Below are 18,915 nucleotides of genomic sequence, written 5' to 3' on the forward strand. Positions count from 1 at the left end.
ATTTACCATAAACTAATCAAAATATACCATAAACTAATCAAAATATACTATAAACTAATCAAATTATACTATAACATAATCAAAATATACCATAAAATAATCAAAATATACCATAAACTAATCAAAATATACCATAAACTAATCAAAATATATTATAAACTAATCAAATTATACTATAACATAATCAAAATATACCATAAAATAATCAAAATATACCATAAAATAATCAAAATATACCATAAAATAATCAAAATATACTATAAACTAATCAAATTATACTTTTAAATAATCAATTTATACTATAAAATAATCAATAAATACTATAAAATAATCAATCTATACTATAAAATAATCAAAATATACCATAAAACAATCAAAATTTACCATAAACTAATCAAAATATACCATAAACTAATCAAAATATACTATAAACTAATCAAATTATACTATAACATAATCAAAATATACCATAAAATAATCAAAATATACCATAAACTAATCAAAATATACCATAAACTAATCAAAATATATTATAAACTAATCAAATTATACTATAACATAATCAAAATATACCATAAAATAATCAAAATATACCATAAAATAATCAAAATATACTATAAACTAATCAAAATATACTGTAAACTACTCAAAATATACTATAAAATAACTGAAATATACTGTATAATCCAAATATACTATAAAATAACTGAAATATTAGAAAATAACTGAAATATACTATAAAATAACTGAAATATGCTATAAAATAACTGAAATATGCTATAAAATAACTGAAATATGCTATAAAATAACTGAAATATACTATAAAATAACTGAAATTTGCTATAAAATAACTGAAATATACTATAAAATAAATAAAATTTACTATCACATGATTAAATAAAATTTACTTTAAAACAATTAAAATAATTAAATATTAAATTAAATATAGATTTAATTAAAATAAAGTTTTAAAATAAACTATATAAATAACTATAAAACAAATAAAATATATATAGGCCCACTTAAAAGTAATTAACTAAATATACTATAAAATAATTGGAATGTACTATTAAATAATTAAAATAATTATAACATAAATATTTAAAATAATTATAACATAAATATTTAAAATAAAAATACTGTAAAATATTAAAAATAATATACTATAAAATATTAAAAATAAACATACTATGCAATATTAAAAATAAATATACTATGAAAATTAAAAATAAATATACTATAAAATATTAAAAATAAATATACTATAAAATATTAAAAATAAATATACTATAAGATGTAAAAAATTAATATACAGTGAAATATTAAAAATAAATATACTGTAAAATAATTCGCTATTCGAATGATTATTCGCTATTCGAAATATAATTCGCTATTCCAAATATTATTCGTTATTCTAAATATTATTAGCTATTCGAAATGCTATTTGGTATTCGATTGTTCAAATCTAACTATTTTGTCACCTGAAATATTGGATGTTTAGATGTTTCGACGTTTAACGTATTCGAAATACTATTCGCTATTCGAAAACTACTCGCTATTCGAAATACTATTCGCTATTCGAAATACTATTCGCTATTCGAAATACTACTCGCTATTCGAAATACTACTCGCTATTCGAAATACTACTCGCTATTCGAAATACTATTCGCTATTCGAAACACTATTCGCTATTTGAAATACTATTCGCTATTCGAAATACTGTTCGCTATTCGAAATACTGTTCGCCATTCGAAATACTATTCGCTATTCGAAATACTATTCGCTATTCGAAATACTTTTCGCTATTCGAAATACTATTCGCTATTCGAAATACTATTCGCTATTCGAAATACTATTCGCTATTCGAAATACTACTCGCTATTCGTAATACTATTCGCTATTTGAAATAATATTCCTTATTCGAAATAATATTCGCTATTCGAAATACTATTTGGTATTCGATCGGTGAAATGTAACTATTTTATCACCTGAAATATTCGATTCTTCGACGTTTTACGTATTCGATTTGATTTTTGATATTGCTAGAAAAATTTATATATGATTCGGTCCCCAAAAAATGGTATTTGCACATCTCTATTAATTTACTTAAAATCACTAGAGGTGTGCCAATACCATTTTTTTAAAATAAATAACTATAAAATAAAAAACGATCCAATAAAAAACCATAACGTCAATAACTATTAAACAAATACTATAATTAAGGGGGAAGACTACAGTGGCCATTGTCTACTTTCGCGCTATTTCAAGCTGAACTCTTTAAAATTTGTATTTTAAGTTATAAAATTAATGTTTAAGTGTAGAACAGCCTCTTGTTTAGTTCTTAAAATAATTTTGACAGTTCTAAACTTAAATCGCCTTTTGAAAAAGCCTTATTTTGGTTAAAATTGTACCTTTGAGTACTTATTACAGAGCTTCTGTTCAACCAAATTTATTGAAATTTTAAAATTTACGTTCAACTTAAGTCTATACATTCAGTGAAAAAGTAATTTACCGAAATTCCGAGAGGCGAACGTTTGGCCCTCTGGTGGCAGTTACAAGAATATAAGCTATATATTCGTATAGAGCTAATGAATCTGATCAAAAATATACACACATTTAATATATTTTATTCATATTTACTTTTGTCCCAAAAAAGTCGATTTCGAAACACTGTGCAAAGACCGTTTCTAGGAAAAACCTGTTAACACCTCTGTAGCACTGTGCTGGGGTAATATTTGGACCCGTGGTAATGGTTAGAAGCGCCACTAGTAACGCAGCTCAAGCTCGGGAAAATTTTGGGCCAGCGTCGAGATGGAGCCACAATCGGTACGAAGTTGAGTCATAGAACACGCCGGTCTAGTAAGCGAAGCTTTATATAGTTTTTGCACAACACGAAGGCATTTTTGAGTACATAAAATTAGAATTACAACTTTAAATAATAATTAAAAATGGAATAAATATCTTTTTACTTTAATCAAATTCCATTCAGCGTAACTGATCATCAAGTGTTCGAATTTCCCGCCGCGAAAATGGTTTAAAAAAATTTAAATCCGACAAGGCTTAACTCTTCAGATAAACTATTTTGCAATTAACTATGTACTGAAGTATTTGAGGGGTTATATATGGAGATTATGATATAAATTGTAACCTAAGTATAAAATAACTATAATTTTGCGATTTTTAAATAACTTTCAGTACTACGTACTCATCATATTCGAGTTTCGCGCCATAGAAAACCATTTAAAAGTAGATACGTTCAGTGAAGCTCAACGCTCTCAACGTTGACAACTTTTTTTCACTGAACAATCGTGATTTCCTAAAAACCTGCAGGCTTAATATAACATTGACAGCCTCAATAGTGTATCAAGTAAAGCTGGTTGTTAATCGTAAAATACTAGGTAGTAAATATCTACACATTAACAATACTTTCACAGAGTTGATATGAGTTTTGCAATAATAATTGAGTTAATTAGTTTCGAAAATAAATAAAAATCAGTCACTTAGCTCCGTGCAAGTGTAAAATGTTTGGAGAAATCTTACCGTAAATTGCCAAAAGTACAACCGACATCTTGTTCAGTTTTAGGGAAATTGGTGGTGGGTGACGCGGAAAAACAGTTAGAGCGCGTAGTAATATTTTATGGAAATTAACTAATTAATTAGTCCATGGACTAACGAAGTCTGGAAATTATTCCCCACACGGGCCACACCTGTTTAAGAGGTTTTTCCCTGGTAGGCCCAAGTTTTCCAAATTTTTCATTGGTCATTGTAAATTTCGATAGGCCTCACAGATAAGTAGATAGGGGAGCTCTAGCTCCGTTGGGAATCCGACTAATATTCGGAGAGCTGAAATAGTGGCGGTCAGTATACACTATACAGATGCCCCAAAGGGAAAAATAATTAAACTTTTTATTTATTTCTTGAAATTTTCCCTCTTTTTACACAGCTAACGATATAATTTGAGGGAGTCCCGTGGACTTTTTACCCCCTTCTAAAGACATTTTTTTAGGAGTCCCGTGATTTTTTTCAGGGGTTTTTGACGCGTGGACTGCCGCTATTTACAAGTCTGGGGATACATGGGCTGGGGTTGGAGTTTAAAGCGTATGCCTTTAAAGTGGTTTCGTTTCCTTCATCCAGGGGGGGGGGGGGGGGGCGTGGTCCTTCACGTTTCGCCGATCGCAGGGCTGTTCAAGGTCCGCAGGGTAAAATACACTATTCACTGGGAACACTCGGTCAGCGCTGCCAGTTCTGAAATTTGGGCGGCCGATGGGGCTCCTTTTGAAAATTACAGTTATATCGTTGTCGATATAGTGCGTATTTTGCGTCTAATACTGTTTTATTCTTGATTTCTTGCCAAGCTGTTTCGCTAGAATCCCAGTTGATATTTGGCAATTTTCGTGAGCCAGTATTCTTTAGGGGAGCACGCCATCTATTTCAAAAAAATAAAGTTACATTTTTTTTAAAGATGGCGCACTCCTGCGTGGATTAGTAGCGATTCCACTCTCTCAGTGGTTCTAGTCTCAATTCTATGTATATGGTTACCCGTGTCGGAGGTATCCAAGGAAAGCGTTCTTTTATTTTTAAATATTTCTTCGTGGTAATTATCACATAAGGAAAAGGGGGAGGAAGGGTCTTACTGGGGGTACCCCGGTAATTATCACATAGGAAACAAGATGTCACGTACATTTAAGTACACACAATCCCACTGATGTATTAACTTTATTTTAAATATTAAATTTAAATTTGAACAAATTTCCAATCGTCTTGAATATGAACTTAATAAACCCAAGAGGAATGTTACAGAAAAAGAATTATTCGAGTTACCCGGTTTTGGAAATAAGGTGGCGAAACGCAAACACGTTCATTTAAATTAATTTGTATAAAAACCAAGCGTTTCGAGTTACCTGGTTTTGGAAATAAGGTAGCGAAACGCAAACACGTTCATTTAGTTTAATTTTTATAAAAAACAAGTTTTTCGAATTACCTGGTTTTGAAAAAAAAGGTGGTAAACAAGTTTTTTGAGTTACCAGGTTTTGTAAATAAGGTGGCGAAACGCGAACACGTTCTTTGAAATAAATTTCTATAAAAACCAAGCGTTTCGAGATACCTGGTTTTGAAAATAAGGTAGCGAAACGCGAACACGTTCATTTAAATAAATTTGTATAAAAACCAAGCGTTTCGAGATACCTGGTTTTGGAAATAAGGTAGCGAAACGCGAACACGTTCATTTAAATAAATTTCTATAAAAACCAAGCGTTTATCCCAAAAAGTACGAAAATCCCGTCGAGGCTATAATAGTGCCTACTGATTGAGATATCAATCGCCTTTGTACCACTAACGTACCGCGAGCAATCGTGTGTACGGCAGTTGGTCAAAAAAATATTTAGTGGCACACTTATGCATAACTTCTGGGCATAACAAATATTTAGGGTCACACTTATTTTTTACCCGCCTGTTCATACGTGATTCTTATTTCAGGCAGGCTTTCAATGGAATGCGAATATAGCTTCAGTGCGTAAAGAATTCAGGTACGACGCGAAATGGCTAATTAACTCACTTAAAATTAACTTTTTTCAACGCGGCTGCAACCTAAGCTGGAATGGGCCTAGAAGTAACAAAACTGGTGGTTTTTGATCAAATCTTACTTAAATACTTCCTTTCGTACGACGTGCGTAAAAAGGGCGTTAAACGTGCGTAAAACGTTGGGGGTCACACTTATTTTTACTTCTGGGAACACGTTGAAAGCTCGGTGCGAACGGCCTTGAAAAATGCGAGAGGGAAACTGGCGTTTAGAACTCTATAGACACGCGGATTTACCATGTCGGAAGTGGCGGGGGTCCGTATACGCTGTCCAAAAAACCTCACTTAGAATTAAAATTAAGCAACGTAATTGCAAATCTAGGTTTAAGGGAAACCACCGCTATTCAAAAATATAACTATCATGAAAATCGGACTTAAATTATGGAACGTTATGTAGACTTTTATGCGAAAATATAAAACCGCGAAAATTAACCAGGAAACTATACTCAGAGAGGGTAAAGTCGCTTCGCTACTGAGAGGCGTCTCTCGTTCAAAAATCCGTATTTAATTTTTTCGGCGAAAATGCCCATAGGATCCGAACGTTTGATGGCGCTGCAAGAGTATCCGGAAGTCCTAGCGCGCGATTCAATATTCAGTTTAGGACGACGCAAAAATTTATTAGTTTTTAATTTACATTTTAAGTAGTTTTTAAATGTTTTAAATATGTTCCGCCGTAAATTGTTCTAATACGAAAAATAAGAATTCTCGATTATCATTTTTTAAGTTTCCAAGGGAAAAAGAACGGTAAATATGCGTTTTTTACGTAGGTTTATTCTTACTTTAACACTCATATTGAAATTTCAGTTCCCTTTCATAGTTGAATAATGTAAAAAACGAGAAACTGACAAATAAAACAACGGAATACCTACACTTTAACAATAGGTTTTGCTCTAATCATTTCACTGACGATAGTTTTATGAATATTAAAACTAAAAATAGTCTAATACCATCAGCTGTGCCAACAATATTTTATGAACACTACTCATTTTCCAGTACAGTTAGTGAAGTATAAAGAAAAACATCTAAGGGCTCTTAATGTGGTTTAAAAAATTTACTGACAATTAATATACTAAAATGTATAGCATATCCATACGCGACATATGAACATGGGTTGGAAGAAAGCGCGTTGGTCACAAACGCATCACAACCAATTTCAGAGGAAAACACATTGAATGTTCTAGATGAACATAATTATACTTTGTCCAACAGTATTTCATGCGAAAATTCAGAAAATGGTAATTGAAATTTGAAACTGTCTATCTCAATAATAAATAATTTTAATAAATTACATTACTTTAGTTGTTTATCACAATGGTAAAAGAACTTTAGATTTAAACACGCAATTGTCATCATCTTCTAAACACATTCGAACAGAACATATGCAATTCAATTGAGAGTCCAAATCTACTTAAACAAAATGTCCTTAGCTATATATCAGAATATTTAATCCATCGCTGTTTTTCAAACCACCAATGCTCCTCTTGCCTCAGCCAACTCAAAAAGAATGATCCAATTATTGATCCTACAAATGTGCTCTTCTTCTTCAAGTTTTTCAAAACAACAAAGAACTCTTCTTTTGGTTGCCTTATAGCGAGGGGCTAACCACTCTCGGAAAATCTGTACACCGATTACCAATGAGTACAGCCTTTGGTAGTGCTAAATCTGTACTCATTTACGTAATCATTTTAGTGCAGTCAAAGGTACAGGCTTGTACACCGATAACGGGGAGTGGTTAGCCCCTCGCCTTATAGTACCTTTTGACAATTTTTTAAAGTTTATTACAGAAACAAATGAGGTATTTGATACTAGCTTTAAACTACTATCTCACATGACAAATGTCAAAGAGCGTATGGAAAAATTTATTACACGTCGAATTGACAAGACTTGGTTTCAAGCTTCAATAGATTCAACATGTCCGACTGTATTTCAAAACATGGTAAGTTTCTTCGTTGAGTTTTGCATACACAGTGCCCTGAAAAAACAAGATCTTGATCATGATTACAAAAAGACACAGAAAAGACTGGACAGGAAATTGATGAAGATACAGCACTAAACACATACCTCATATTCGTCTTTTTTGAACTACTTCGAAGCTTTATCTTATATATTTATTTTCATTAAGTTATTTGATCTTATTTCATTTCCAATATATTAATTTCTATTGTTATTGTTGTTAGGCCTTGGCTATTTATGTTTCCCATTATTTTAGGCTGTTAAAAAGAATTGATACTTCAATATTCAAATATAATATTTAAAAATAGTTAGTTGTACTTACTTGCGTCATAAATTCACATGAAACAACCATTTCACATTTTATTTAAATTTTTTAGTATCAGAAATAAGAAAATAATCGGTGCCATATTTCGGATGTAAGCATGTAACAAAAATCTTCTTAAAAAATTTAACACCCTATAGCACCCTGGTAGTGGGATCCTGAACTTCATTTTTAATTTCTTCTATTCGCGCGTGCGTCAAAAACTGGTAACGAAATTTTAACATTGCGGGAATAGGAAGAGACGCCTCTCAGTAGCGAAGCGACTTTACCCTCTCTGCTATACTTAAATTTAATATTTACTGATATAACTGAAGTTTTAGATCCACTGAATCCTAAACCTAACAAAAATATTTTTTTAACGTTATCGGACTTAATTTTAAATTAAATATCTACCACACAAAGCGAAACCACAAAAAATAGTAAATTGGGCATTTGCCACACTTCTCGGGCTCCGATCCCAAAACTACGAAAATCCCGTCGAGGCTATAATAGTGCCTACCGATTGAGATATCAATCGCCTTTGTACCACTAATGTACCGCGAGCAATCGTGTGTACGGCAGCGGCGGCAGCGGCGGCGTCGGCGGCTACACAGTAGGTGATCGTAATACACACAAATCCCTATGACTAGCCAAAACTTCAAACTAAAAGCTGTTGGATTACAAAATTTTGCCCACTTATACTTTTTGCCTTCATTTGTTTATTTTTATTTGTATTAGTGTTCTATGCGGCTTATTGAACAATATTTTTCTTAAAAGAATGAATAAATAAATAAATATTTGATCCCTTCAGGATATAGCTTGATCCAAATTATGTATTATTTATTTTTTGCAGTAATCTGCAACAAAAAATAAAATAATAATAATAATAAATTTTAAAATTTTAATGTTAATTAGTTAATTAATTTAATTTTAATGACATATTAATAAACAATAAAAATAATATATGTCCCTTTAAGGCTGCACCTATAACGAGCTCTAAACTCTTTTTTCAGTTCGAAGAACTGTTTTTGTTATAACATATGCCCATTTATGAGAAGTGTTGCTTTACAAGAATTACAACCCAATTTTATAATTTTTTAAAAATTGGTGCTTTCTAAAACTAAAAATTAAATGTTTGTAGTGTCTCTAATAAAGGTAATACAAATGTGTGGATAATTGAGCCAGTTCTAACGTTCGCAAAAAAGTAAAACAACCTTACTAAAACCTTTTCATAAAGGTAGGCTTCGAACTCACAATCTCTTGATTATCACTTACGTCCAGGGATCATGCTACCTTTTAAAACCGTGCGCGCCCGAAGAGACAGAGAGAAACGGGGCCGCTGGCCGCCTACCAAGCAGCTACCTTCGTAATATGTAATTTTCGATGTTTTAAATACTTCTTTTCATTTTTTGACGGTGTTAATAATTATTAAAATATTAACATCGATCCTAATGCTCCGTAATGCAAGGAAACCAAATTAAAATCCGTCGAGTGGTTGATTTTATAATCGTGCACAAAAATATCGGGTGAATAAGTTTCAATTTGCGGGTCCGTCCCGATCGTGTCTACGTTAAGTTGACGTGTCGCGGATTCCCCCGTTTCGGGCAGTGCTGAAAAGCATCCTATACAATTCAGCGGGTTTTTAAGGCGGAGGGAAAAGTTATTCGTGTTATTCGTGTTATTTCACTCGCATACATTGTTTTATTAACAGAATTTAAGTAATTAAGACGTCAAAAATATATTGTACATCGAGAGAGATAAAATTATCGACCTTCGGAATATCAAGCATTTAAACATTAAAACATACCAACGTCAAAAATCAATTACTTATCATGGGAAGAAATACGAACTGATTGCGAGCATGAGCAAAATACCCGGCGCGTAATTTCAGTTCAATAAAGGATGTGACTTCGGAACATAATTCTTCCAATCACAGAACGGATTTTGGGGGAAAATGTACTTTTCGATCTTCCGCTTAGTGCGCCATCTAAGTAACATATCTTCTTCCTTTTTTAAGATTAAATCCGGAAATACAAAGCCCTTGAAAACCGCGTGAATGTCGCTTTCAATAGAGGGCAATTCGGAGAAAGCAGCTGTTTTGGTGCTGATATTAGACCACATATTAATTAAAAAACTGTCAACGGACTCCAAAAAATTCACATGCCAAAAATATCAAAACGTATAAAATTTTTTTAAACGTATTAAAAACGATTAAATAAATGCAAAACGTATTTTTCGTAAAACTTTTTTTAAAGCGTATTAAAATTTAAATTTCTTTAATAACTTAACAATCACAAATGCGAATTGAAAACTGAAACCAGATGATGTTTCCGAATATGATGACGCTTCGACCACTGGTAGACACGACACATTTTAACCATTTTTTTCATGACGTCATTTGGGGTTTGGATATTTTCGGCTTTGCTCGTGCCCTAATGGTGGTAAGGCATTAATTTTCGCCCATATTGTTTTCGTGAGGGTTTTTTTTTTCATAGAAGTCCTCATTCAGCCGGGAGTAGTGGCTCACTCCTGTAATCCCAGGCGTTCGGGAGGCAGAGTTTGTGGATGGTCGTGTGAGCACGACTACCAATTCCCCAACGGGTGGTCGGAATACTTCCGCCACGGGTATCCCCACCCCTGTCCCCACGTATCCCCCCGTTGGCGTGGCCGTTACACATATCTCGTCCTGATTAATCAGATGGTGTTTCGCCGGGCTCGCGGTCTTTTCAGACTCAATCAGCCCTTTCTTCCTTGAATAAAAAAAAAAAGTCCTCATTCGGCTCTCTACCTAAAATAGAAACAAAATGGCTGCCAAGAGAAAACGGCCAGAAACGTTTAATCGCGACTGTACATGGAATTTCCGTCCACGAGAAAGTTTCCCTAGAGGGACCTCGGAACTAGCTGATAATTCGCTTGTTCCGATAAAACACTTCAATCGCATTCTCAGAAACACTTTAGAATGTTTGTTTGATGATAAAATGTCGCGGCGAAATAAAACTGCTGTTGGCATCGCCGTAGAGGCATGTGGAATCTTTGGTGACCAGTTAAAATAAATTTATCAAAATAATTACAAAAAATTACTAATTTCCAAACTCAATTTGCGCGATAGAAAAAGGAGTGTTTAAGCACTTTTCATGCCGAAGATTCTGCATTATTCAAGCTACTAGCATTATTATTACTGAACACTATCTATACGTCACAAAAACGGACATTAACAGAATTTTAAACAAGGAAACAAACGCTTATAGCGTATACACACTTCATCTTAACTTTAATGGAAATGTTTAATACTTGAAGTTACAAGGTTTTATTTGTTCCTAATTTTTATGGAGGTAAAAATCTATTTATTGAGTATCTATGATGCAAACACTCAAGACACAGCCTATCCCACGAGTAATAATGTTAGGTAGGGTTGGCCGATATCGTAATTTAACCGATTCCGATACCGATACCGATTTCATGTTTCAACCGATACCGATACCGATTTTTTTAACGATATGGCAAATCGGTGCCGATACCGATTTTCCCGATTTTTTGCCGTTTTCACCGATACCGATTTTTTGCCGATTTTCACCGATACCGATTTTTTTGCCGAACTCCACTAATACCGATTTTTCACCGATACCGATTTTACAATTCATTATCAATGGTCCAATACTAATGTTACCGATTTAAAAAAATCTCGATCTACGAAAACGGCGTCACTTCCTCTCCACCGCCATTTCTCCATGCCGAAACTGAAGTTTGAACTTCAAATGGTCAAGGTTAGTGGCGCCATCTACCAGGACTTTAAGAAAATTGGTTTTAAATAGTCGGAAAAAAATCGGGTAAAATCGGTATCGGAAGGTTTTTTTTTGTAATCGGGTAAAATCGGTATTTTAGACGCGAACCGATAACGGTGACCGATACCGATTTCATATCGGTTTGGGCCCAACACTAATGTTAGGTTTAAACGTTTTCCTGGGATACATCCGACACGTGCAGGGACGTAGGAACGTTCTAGAAGTTGGAGGGGGCAAAGATAAACGAAAAGTGGTCTGGAGAATGGTTTTTAATTTTAAATGGAATGTAGCTTCTCCGAATGCATGTGTACTTGTCATTACTATGTAAATTGACGGGAAAAGACTGAAATTTAAACACAGTTGAGGTTCTATAAACTGTATATGCTTTTAAAATGATAATTTGACTCTTTTGAAGATTTCAACTGACCAAAGGTTGGAGGGGGCAATAACATAAGTTGCCCCTCCCAGCAATATTCTAGGGAGGGGCATTGCCCCCCTGCCCCTCCCGGTTCCTACGCCCCTGGACACGTGTAACAAAGGAAACCACGGTTTATAGAATCTACACACGTTGGAGCTCCCTGTACCTTCGTACAAGCTAGCGATTAGGTCCCCTTATTTTCTACTGCCTGCCAACCCTGTTCCAGACTTAGCGCCACCTGTATGTTATAAAGAGTACTAATGTACTTTATATACAATTTGTTAAAAATTAATTTGAAATATAAATACAACAAAAGCTTCACTTGTTTGTTTATTTAATTTATATATTTAAAATTTTAATTTAAAACCAAGATTATAGAGAAAAATCCACGTGTCTATCTACGCTAAGGCCTAATAAAAATATCATATTTTTAAACAGGAAGCTTAAAACATATTCCAAAAATACTATTTGAAAATTATAAGGTGTTTTAGGATTAAATAATATGAAAAATAAAGAATTAGTATAAACAATATATTAACCTTCGTTAAATATGAAATTCAGAAAACCTCCCGAAGCATTTGGTAAAATTAAATCACTAGTTTTCTCGGGATGACTCTTTCGGTGACTTAGCCTGCTGATTTCAAACTTGTAAACGCGGGAGTAGCGAGTAAGCGGACCCTCCCATAGCCCAAGCGCTCCGACCTGTGTATATTCTATAAACCGTGGTCTGGTTTTGAAGTACAAAATCACAAAACGTAATCCTAGATGGGTAATTCCACGTCCAATCGTCCGTTTTTGGAAAAAGTTCCCCACGGCACCACAACTAATTTTGATGAAAATTTACAGGCTATTAACATATATAATTTTTAGTGAGGAAACTAAATTTTTAGCTCTTAATTCCTTGTAGTTTTTAAAATATGATTAAAAAAAAAGCATGTGCAAGGAACGACAATTTTTTTCAATCGAAAATGCCATATTTAGGTCTAAATAACTGTATAACAAATAAAGATAGTCCCGTGAAGTTAAACACAGGTAAACAATATGTGATCGAGAGTCCTCGTGGGAAGTTTGAGCCAAATCAAATAAACAGGTAATTAATTATAAAATTTTGAAAATGGAGATTTTTGCTCAATTTTCGTTTCGCGAGGTAAATTCAATGGTATGCTTTTCCAAAACTATTGATAAGATATAAGATATGGGATTATATATGCGGTAAAACATACGCAATTAACACGAAAATACCGATAAAAAATATCGTAGAAGTGTAGTTTCTGGGTTATAGTTGCGTGAGTCGACCCGTTTTTGTGAAAAATGAGAATACATGGTACTGTTTCAAGCGAAATTACGGAGTGGCGCCAAATGATTATTATTATTTGATTATATTATATTACCTTTCAAACTTTTAGTTCTAAACTGTGGCTGCAAAATGTCAACAATGACCAACTATTACATAAAATGAGTATTTTTACACAAACCATACATTTTGTTCTCTCTATTTTATTGACGATTTTTCATGAATGTTAAAACCAGAAATAGACTAACAACTATTTTTTGCAATAATGAATATCAAATTTCAGTTTCCCCTACGCCTATTAAAAGTAGAAAAACATCTACCAGGAGAACTTTCTTCTTAATAATTATTAATAACTCATTATTCCAATAAGAAAACACGTTGGCTACACACAGGGCCAGAGCTAACGGGACATAACAAATTATCCAATTGCCAAACTACGCTTGCCCTAATGAATCGAATTAAAAAATGGTAATTTAAATTTTAAGTCAAGATTTTCTAGAAAATTACTTTTGGTTATATTCCTCAAAGAGGAGGCAATAGAGATCATCTGAATTCTCAACAATTTTGGGTAACATACAGAGCTGCATCAGTCAATAAACTTTTAAAACCTGCAGATTCAAATTACATCGATGATTTGGATAACTTCATTTTAAACAGAGTCCTTTAAGATATCAGCTCCAGGACCACAAGAGGATTCATCTGGTTTTGATAAATATGGAGTCTTACAAGTCTTATTAAAAGTCCTAACCTGCTCAAAGAAAATGTCCACTCCTTAGTGATATATTTAGATACCTAATCCATCGCTGCTTTTCAAATAACCAATGTTCTTCTTGCATCAGTCAACTAAGGCAGGACAATCCAATTCTTGATCCAACTAATTTGCTTGCTTATTTTAAGGCATTCAAATGCAAAAAAAAACCTTCTTTTGGTAGCATCATTGTACCAACTGCCAATTTCTTGGAATTCGTAACAAAGGTAAATGAGATATTTGACACCAGTTTCCAACTATTATCACACATGACAAATGCGAAAGGACGCTTACAAAGTTTCAAAGCTGAGAAAATTAACAAGAAATGGTTCCCGGCTCCTGAAGATTCAACACGCGCAACTGTGTTTCAAAACATGATGTCTTTTTCTGTGGAGTTCTGCATAAACAGTACCCTTAAAAAACAAGATCTTGATCACCGATATACAAAAGCACAGAAAAGATTTGACAGAAAACTATTAAAAATACCACACTGAACGTTATTTATTCATCCACAGATATTCGTATTGAATTACTATTTAGTTCACATTTACATTACTTATAAAAATTAATTATTTTATTTTAAATTGCATTATTATTATAATTTATTTCACTTCACCCTAATTTATAAAATTACTTGTTAGAATTCTTCAGTTACTGTTCATCTAAGACTTTGCCTCCCTTACAATTTCTCATGATTTTGTTTAATTATTAAAAATATTAGAGTTTTTATTAATGAAATATTGTAATTAGTAAAATGTTTTGTACTTGCATCTCACATTTCTAATGATATCCACCATTATTTTTGAAGAATTCAAAATAACGAGAAGCAAAATTTGTTGCAGCTGTTTGGATTTTTTTTAATAATTGATTTTTCCTGGGGCGCCATCGAACGTCTAAGACTATCTTAACGGGTCGTCTGCTTCTTCTTGGCGCTCATGCTTCAAAAACGTACGACAAAATTATAACATTACGAGAATAGGAAGAGGTACCCTCTCTGGTCAAATATGCACTTAGATACGTAATGTTTCGTATTATTGGGGGTTTACTTTAGAGGTTGTAAATATTATGGGTGATCTTTGGGTTTATCTTTTTTTTGGGTTCCTAACGTAAGGCCGACATTTACACAATCAAAACGGGAGGGGCAATTGTTTTAACAATGTCCCTCAACATCTTTTTGGTTTATTGGGCTACGGCTTGTTTTGATTCAGGTGATGGGGTTTAGGATTGGTTTGCTCCGTTAAATCTTGGTTAAATGACGGCGAACGCTCCTTGTAATAAGAAGCAAATAACGAAATACGTTCTAAGCTTATTTAACGCCAAAAATTCCACGAATTTCGTTATTTGTTTCGTATTAAAAATATCATATTATTAATCCAAGATTTAACGATAGTAATCGGGTTTTTCCGTTTCAAAATACGCCGTAGATTAAACCGAGGCTTAAGACTGGGAAAGATTCACCGCCTTCAAATTTCCGTCTACTTTAAAAAATAATTCTGAACGAACCAATGGATGAAAAGTTATGAAACTAGCTTTTAAATACACCTTGAAACTTATTTCAAGTCATATTTATAATTCACTGATGACCAAATTCGTGAAAAGTATTAATATCGTTCCGAATTAGAAACTACTTTCTAAAATCTCATTTTGCTTTCTAATACGCCCGTTGACAACGCAAACTTCACCTAGACGAGCAGTTGTTCGATTATCTACATGGCGCATTAAATTATTATTTTTGAATGTTATAAAGCAATAAACGATATTTCAAGACGATTTTATATTACATTAAAGTTCATATAAACGGGTAAATTTGTATGTTGAATATTTCTTATATCATTTGGTAGGTTGATTCGCTCGCGTTCTACATGTCGAAAAGTCTCATCGGTGTCGTGTTTTCTTTTCAAAGCATTGATACTGGTCTTTTGGATTGATTCCTTACGGCAGTCAATATGAACTTAAATTGACCCATTATTTCGACATTCCCACCATTTTGTCTCACACAACCTTCCCAATAGCTTCGTTTTCAAGCGATTTATTGCAAAAATAACAAGAGTTAGCTGGGTGGTAAATTTTAAACGCGGTTACATGAAGAGCGGCGGATGCGTTTTAAGTCAACGAAGGCGCAAAGTTGTAAGACGCGTTTCGGGTACAACGTTAAAACCGCGAATACGACACCACGATTGCTCGTATGTAAAATGTTCATAGAACATTTTTTGTGGGAAATAGCCAGACCCTAATGTTCATAATTGAGTTAATAGCCGTACATACAATACTAACGTAGATATTCACGATAAACCATTACTGTACACCGGTTTCCCCCATAACCATTGCTCGTAAAACCACTATTTCTAACAGTAACCTGTTAAAAGATATGTTTTTGTTTGAGTAATTTCTCCTAAAATATTTAATTACGGAATTTTGAACCATTCTTAATTTTTTATTTAAAAAGATATCTTTCTATGATTTGAGAGAAACGCGTTTTCTAGTGCGTTTTTAGCGATTGGAAATTATGGTAAAAAGAAAACTATTTTTAACACTAACCTGTGAAAAGATATGCTTTCTTTTGAGTATGTACTCTTACACGATTTGATTACGCAGTTTTGAGCCTTTCTTCAACTTTAATTAGCCTAGCTGATTATTATTATTATAAGTTACTTTAAAGATTTAAAAAAAACCGCTTTAGCGTCGAGCTAAAGTCGGCCATTTAATTGTAGGCAAAATAGAGTGTTAGTTCACCAGTTTGGCAACGATGGCGTAACTTTCGTGGCCAGCCAAACGAAAAGCATGGGCCAAAGGCAGGTTTCTTTAAAAGTTCTAATCGGAACCCACGACCAAATTTCAAAAATCATTCTAGTTTGTTATCCGATTTCTATGATTATAAATAGAAACAGATGAGAGGAGGAACTAACGCCTAAGCTTCTTTTCACGTCTTATCGCCCAAATGGAAATGAAAGTAGGCCTAGCACAAAAATTGCCCTGCCAAATCTCAACTGTGTTTACCAGCGAGTTTGCTGGCCAAGAAATCAAGAATAAAACATTTTTAACACAGAATTGGCTGAGGGGCTAACCACTCTTAGAAAGTCTGATTACACCGGATCACGCTTAGATTAGCACTGCCAAACGCAGGGACTTCAAAGATTACGCGTAAGCCCATTAGTACAGTCAAAGGTACGGCTCTGTACACCGATTACGCGGAGTGATCCGCCCCTCGGAATTGGCAACGATATTATTGTAATTTTCAAAAGGAGCCCAATCAGGCGGCAAAATTTCTTAACTGGCAGCGCTGACTAACAACCCTACACTGTGTATTTTTCTCGACGGACCTTGAACTACCGAACCCGTAAAAGTTTGAAGGAAACGAAACCACTTTCTGACGCCAGATGTTCCCCCCCTCAAAAAAAACGTTTACCTCTGGGTCACTTTTGCAAACTCCAGCCCATGGAGAATCCTCCCCTCACAGATCCCCCAATATGTCCCCACCCAGCCTAAGCTAGGGGGGGGGGTTGGGGCAAGTAAATAAATATTTTATCTCGTTCTCTCTCGGAAAGGGAATCTTGCCGCATTTACCAAACGGGGCTGTTGCTGACTAGTTTCGTTGTGGAGGTTCTCAATTTGTCGACGCTTTTTCCAAAATAAGCCCAACAATTGCTCTACAATTTCAAAAGCATTTGTCTTCGACTGTTGCTGTTATCTTAGATAGATTGAAGTTAACACGTCTTCTGTTGGTGAGTATTTTCTGCTTCTCAATTTCACGCCTTCCTGTGAATAGTTTTATTCTAGTTAAAGTATTGTTGATGGAGCTGGCGTAATCGTGTTCGATGTAGTTCCAACAATTGAGATTACGCGCTTATTCCGTCCTGACAATTGAGATCGCTTAGCGTATTTGTTCTAGTTGAGGAGGGATGTAGTAGCTTTGCCGAAATTCCGCGGCTGTGCCGAATATCAAATAACGCTAATAAATAATAATTTCTTATTAACTCTACATAGAATCGTCGCCTGAAAGCAAAAACCACGTTACTTTATACTAATTAAACGTATAGTTCAAGTTACGTAGATTTTGTTTTTAGGCGACGAAATATTAAGCCCAAGTTCAAGTGTTGCCAGATCACTCGATAGTCAATATCATAAAATACGGAATAGTTGATTTTATAGAATGTCTTTACGCTTGCCCAATTCGTTGAAATGTTGCCCTGGAATAGTTCAGCCAATCCCTAAGAATGAGTTCATAAACTCTTTAGTGGGAGAGAAAACGGATCCACAGCTGAAGCGGGGAGGCAACATTTCAACAAGATGTCCAAGGTTATTTTATAAAAAGAACTATTTCTAATCGGCACGCTTTCTATGGCCGATACTGACTACATCCACTCCCCAACAACTTCTAATTAAATGTAATTCTTAATATTTTAATATGATATTGCATCCTTTAAGACTTTGAAGGGAACGCTGAACTGGTCTTTCAGTTCGTAGAACTGTTTTTGTTTTGAGAGACGTTCTCGCTGCAGAGAATAGACAAGGAAAATGACGGCCACGTCTTCGACACTCGTCAGTGTGGAATCTGTGATTGCGAAGCGCAGGCAAATGGTGTCGGGAATCGAATATAGGTAATCAATTTTGACCACTCTCAACATGTACTTATTTTTTTGACGAGTGACAACTCGGTCGGCGGGTTTGGCAACTCGGTATTAAGTATTAATAATAATAATAATAATAATTAAGTATTTTTATATATTTTGTTGCATTAAACGTATTGAACTTAGAGTATATACATATATATTTGTACATCGGAATGTAATTTAACGTTTTCGTATAGCCATTTGAAATGAGCTAGTCGAGAGCTTTTTTATT

This window comes from Leiobunum rupestre, chromosome 1 (genome assembly GCF_980474605.1).
Source record: "Leiobunum rupestre chromosome 1, qqLeiRupe1.1.hap1, whole genome shotgun sequence".
NCBI lineage: Eukaryota > Metazoa > Arthropoda > Arachnida > Opiliones > Sclerosomatidae > Leiobunum > Leiobunum rupestre.